Here is a 5,588-nt window from a genome sequence, read left to right on the forward strand (position 1 = left end):
TGGGTGAACCCACCACCTCCAGCATATGGGGCCGTCACCCTACTCCTTTGAGCCACAGGCACTGCTCTATTACTATATATGTATTTTTAAAAATAAAAGATAAGGTATTGCTACTTCTATTGTATCCTTATGGCCTATTCTGTAAATATGTAATATTAACTATGTTATTTCCTTTTGCTCTTTTTCTGACTTTTTGAGTTATCCAATTATCTCATCAATTTCAGTTCTTTCTTCGTACTATAAACATTTAAGTCCAAATTTCTCTGGTAATACTATTTCTGCTGTATCATGTACGTTTTACATTTTATTTTCCTATAGCATACACATTTTACAAATTTCTAGTATGTCTTCTTTCTCATGTAGGTTATTAGAAATGTGGTTTACAATTTCCAAATGTGACGTCTTTAGTTTTTATTTAATATCTAACCTAATTGTATGATAATGATTATTCAAAATTCATTGAGGCTTACTTTATAAACCTATACTTGCTTAATTTTTATAAATCTCTTCTTCTTTAAGCATGGGATACATCCACTGGAATAAATATGTTAGTTGCTCTTCTTAGGATAATTCTGAATTCCTATTTTTTCGGTTGATATATCAATTACTAAGAGAAATGTGCTCTATCTATGACTGTGGATTTTTCAGTGTATTATTCTGTAGATTTTTACTTATTTATTTGGAGGCTATTTCCTTAGTTACAGTTGCATTTCTATTGTATGATGAACTGAATTTAGATACTTCTTTTTTTTTTTTTTTTAAGATAAGGACTTGCTTTGTTGCCCAGGCTAGAGGGCAGTGGTGTCATTGTTCACTGCAACCTCACATTCTTGGGCTTAAGGGATCCTTCTGCTTCAGTCTACCAAGCACCTGGGACTACAGGTGCATGCCCCCACACTGGCTAACCAACCTTCCTTGCTTCCTTCCCTTCTTTCCCTCCCATCCTCCTTCTTCCACCCACCCCTCTCATTTTTTGTTTTTTTTTTGTAGAGATCTTGCTCCCACTCAGGCTGGTCTTGTGTTCTTGGCCTCAAGCAATCCTCCCACCTGTGCCTCCCGAGGTGCTAGAGTTATAGCATGAGCCACCACACCTGGCTAGATATTATTTTCACTTAAAAAAGATTTTTGTTTTGCAATCTATTTTTCAGCTGTTAGTATTTATAAACCAGCTTCACTTTGATTGCTATTTGCCTAGTATATTTTTTCCTATCTTGTTATTATATCCAGTTGCTGGCACGATTGGATTTTTTTATGTTAACTTTCTATTATTTCCACCTTTTCTATAATTATCTTCTTTTCATTTCTTTTTTCCTTGCCTTTCTAGGCTTCTACTAGATCAACCAAGTTGTCTTATTTCATCAACTAGTGGAAAACTATCTGCTGTTTGAGAAGATCACATCTGCTATGACTTGAACATTTGAATTCCCACAGAAATGTACTATTCAATGCCACACTACTCTGACGTAGGCCATAGGAGGTTAATAGGCAGCCCTCATGGAGGGAGTTCGTGCCTCACTGAAAGGCTTGATGGGGTGAGTTTTCCCCTCACATCTCTATAGCCATGGGAGCCACAGCATTCCTCCCACCCAGAGGATGCAGAGACGAGGCCTTCGTCAACACTGAACCTGCCAGAACCTTGGTCTTGAACTTTCCAGGCTCTAGAACTGTAACATTACCAAGTTTAAGATATTTTGTTATAGCATCCCAGAATGGGCTGAAACAGCACCTATTACTATTCTTTTACAATTACTATTACTATCCCTGATAATTTAACAAGTGTATTTGGCTTAAATTCCAAAGCTGATCAGTATTTCTGCTCTTATCTGATGTCCCACTCTCTCCTCTTGTCTCTTCCACTTTCTTTCTGGCCTCTACTCATCCTTCAAACGTTAGCTCCAATGCCATTTCTACAATGATGCCTCTCCTGATGACCCAGACTAAATCACCCACCTCTTTAATTCGTCCTTCATAGCATTGACCATGGCTAATAGTTACATTCCTGTGGGATCCATAATTGATCCCTACATCCCCAAAGACTCTTGAAAAGGCGGGGATGGCCTTGGAGTGGCACTTCATTCTATCCTTCATGTGTGGCCATGTGCCTGGCAGGTGATGTGCAATCAAGTTGGTGCCCAGTGGGAACTCAGTGAGGGAGGGAAAGAGCAGGTGGGCTGCCAGAGCCATGACGTTGAGGGGTGAGCCTGCAGGAATGCCAGAGGGGGAGCAGCTTCATACCAGTTGGTCAGGAAGTACATTCTCCTGCTAAAAACAGAGCAGAAACCATGACAGATAAGGCAACAGATAAAGGGGAAGTTATTTTTTTTTTCTGGTCTTCTGAGATCTGGGATTAGGTAATCCAGGGCTGAGATGGGAACTCTATAATAGTCACCAGGGATTTAGGCTACTTTTTAGCACCACAATCCTAGGCTCATGGCTTATATTCTCAAGGTTACTTTAGGGTTTCAGGTAGTGGCTGGAATTTCAGCCACCAGAATTAAGCTTGAGATGGGAGAAAAGGCAAAGAAGACCAAGCCAGTGAGCTGTCTGCCCTCTTTTACATAGCCTTTCATGACATCCCACCCAATTTACATCTTATTGGTCACAGTTGAGTTTCATGGCCTCATCTAGCTGCAAGAAAGATTTTATTACAGAATCAGGTAGTTTGCAATTCAAATAAACCAGGTCTGTGTTATTAAGGATGATGTAGTGGGGAGGGGTGATGCTGTTTGGGAAAAGACATGGGAGGCAGAGAGACAAGTAAGGGGAGGTTGGTATTTGGGGTGAGAAATGCTAATATGGTGAGTTATGTCCCTCAGTGGAATGGAAACGAGGTCTGAAGTGAGATCTGGTGCAGCGCCTACAAGAGCTGTGGGGCTCTTTTTCTTACTGATTTGCTTCAGCAAATATTTTGCCTATTGGTTTAATTTCACTCAGTAGATAAACTTCGTAGAACTCAAGGTCATTATGGGTTAATCTCCCAGGTAAATGATGAAATAAACCAAGGCAGAGTGATTTTTGCTTCTAAATCTAAGCAGGGTGAATATTACTTTTGTTTGCAGAAGGAACTTATTTTCCTCCAAAGCTCCATTTTCCAAGGCAGAAGAGTATAGAGGACATTGATTAATAAGTATTTAACATATCTTTTAAAAAAGTATAGCCATTCTTTTCTTATAGATACTCAAGATACATATACAGCTCAATGTCAGAAGATAACATTCAGGAAACCACAGGGAGGCTTTATCTCTGCCACAAACCATCTGCATTTCCTTTCGGGTATTCCAAAAATCTCTTAAGCTTAGCATTTTTCGCTTTCCCATACCATACTTATAAAAGAGAACTTGGGCTGCTTTGAGCACACTCATTTTATGTTAAGGAAATTGGGTTGCTAGAAAATGCATTTAGAAATTTAACCAAAAAGACAAGGCAAAACACTTCCAGATTTGTAGAACATTTTGGTTTTTCTGAATTTTTAGCTGAGGTAAAATACAGCGTCTTATTGAAAGGCCTTTACTGACAGAAGAATCACTAAAGTCTTCTAAGAAAAAAAGCTGTTGAAAACAACACCTTCTCCCCGCCCCCCCCAGTTACATCTGGTTGAATACACGCGCTGGGTGTTGTATCTCTGAGTTACTGGCTACCAGGCATTAACTGGCATAACTGTGAAGTGGGGAAATGTGGATCTTCCTCTGGGAATGAATTCAAGAGAGCTCAAAGGTGAGTAGAGCTGACCTGGGTGGGGAGGGCTAGGTTGTTCTGTGTCAACCTCTGTGGACCAGCTGGCAGTGGCAAGATACAACCTCTGACCAGACATGGCAGCATGAGGTGGACCTGGGGCGCACTTGGTGGAAACTGAGCCTGCAGAGAAGGATGCTTGATGGAGTCTCCAGAGCCCTGACTGGCAGGCAGGGTGGATTGATCTGGTCCTTCCATGCCCATGTATACTCTTTTTCCCATGCCATAACTATTTCCTTTGTAAGTTTCTGGGCTGCTCTTTCAAAAATAAAACTGGTCTGCTTAACTCTGCCAGGAAAGTAGACTGCCACGCTAAAGAGCACTGAGTGTTTCTTGGGGTAAAATAACCCCAAAGATGTCATAGTGAAGCTCAAGAGCTGATAATCCCTGAAATCTTTCCACTTAGAGATTCTTCATCTGTGAAGACTTTGGGAAGCATCTCCTGTAGACATCATCTTGATCTTGGGTCTTCCAAATACTTTAAAAGTCTGGGAGGATTTTGAACGAAAAAGCTGTACTAGACAATCTTAGCCAGACCTCAGACCTCTGCACCAGTGATTAGCCATGTTAAGAAAAAAGATGATGGGAGTCATTAGGTGAACTAGCACTTTGTCAGTTCTTAAATGCCATGGATTTAAAGTAAGGAAAACAGAGGCATAAAAAGAATATTTGAAGATGACGACCATAATGTGTCCTCTGGGTCACTGGTAGGAAAATCCAGGTAAGATGTAAATGTCAAGAGGCTCAGACTTCCAGACTGAGGTTTTTCATAATTTTAATACAATCAATCACATTTTAAGGACCACCGAAATCTAGATTTCCTCGGAAGGTCACGCATAACCCACAGCCAAATCCTGATCTCTTCCAGGGTTACTTCCTCCTCAGTCACCTCCTGATCCTCTGGTCTGAGATGCCAGTTTAGGCAAGTCGCTGAAATTCAAGCACTAGGAAGGGAAGTAAAGACAAGACAAAACTGGTTAGTAAGAGCCTTAAGAGATCCTTTCTATTTCTGGGCAGAAATTGAGGCGAATCAGGAAATGGATGGCGTTTTTCAAGTCACATGAATCAGCGCCCCAGAATTCATCATTTTCACCAAGCGTTTCATTTTTTTACACGGTGAGCACAACTCGCCCGCAGTTTAGAGAGAGCTGTACTTTTATTCCAAAAAGAAGTAAACATTTTGATCACTTTTGTTTTACAGTGTGATGAGAAGCAGTTGAAGGCAGTCAGCTCTTGAGTGAGCAAGGTCTTTTCAAAGAAGAAAACCAGAAATTTCATTTAGAAAAAGGAAATTCCTGTGGCTACGTTAAAATGATCTTATTGATAGAGAGTCTCTCACGTGCTGGCCCTGCCTGTGGACTTTACCCACGTCACCTTCTCCTCTGAAGTTTACAACTGACTTCCCTGCAAGGCAGGTTTGTTTAAGTTGTAGATGAAGTTGACTGTAGCTCAGAAAAGTTCAGGAACTTTCCTTAGATCGAAAGGTGAAATTATATCAATGTATGTCCATTTGGCTTTAAACTAAGGATGTGCTCTAGATAATATATTGGTTTCTTTCCCCGATTATTAGCAATCTGTAACTCATTATCACTCAAATATCTATCTTAAATGGTACTGATACTTTGGTGTAGTCTGTAACAGCAGAATTGAACACCCCCTCCCCTGATACATACAAAGTTATATAATTTATCAAGTTAAAGGTTACTTTATCAGCCTTTTTGGCAGTGGTTCCCAACCTGTGGGTCGCGACCCCTTTGTAACAATGAAAATACATCCTGCACATCAGATATTTATATTACGATTCATAACAGTAGCAAAATGACAGTTATGAAGTAGCAACGAAAATAATGTTATGG

The 5,588-nt window shown here is 40.2% G+C and overlaps 1 long non-coding RNA gene and 1 other non-coding gene across 2 annotated transcripts in view; both read right to left on the reverse strand.

Annotated features, from left to right (window-relative positions):
- Nucleotides 1–4,490: 4,490 nt before the first annotated feature.
- The window catches only part of LOC111725205, a 2,809-nt gene continuing 1,711 nt past the window's right edge, over nucleotides 4,491–5,588 (reverse strand). The window contains exon 2 of the long non-coding RNA XR_002773328.1: nucleotides 4,491–4,676. This is a non-coding gene — a long non-coding RNA (uncharacterized LOC111725205). The remainder of the gene's footprint in view (nucleotides 4,677–5,588) is intronic.
- Nucleotides 4,757–4,826, reverse strand: LOC111725230. Its single transcript, XR_002773347.1, has one exon. It is a non-coding gene; the product is annotated as a small nucleolar RNA SNORD123 (small nucleolar RNA).

The sequence above is a fragment of the Otolemur garnettii genome, unplaced genomic scaffold (assembly GCF_000181295.1).
Source record: "Otolemur garnettii isolate 467f Iridium unplaced genomic scaffold, OtoGar3 scaffold00033, whole genome shotgun sequence".
In the NCBI taxonomy this organism is placed as follows: Eukaryota; Metazoa; Chordata; class Mammalia; order Primates; family Galagidae; genus Otolemur; species Otolemur garnettii.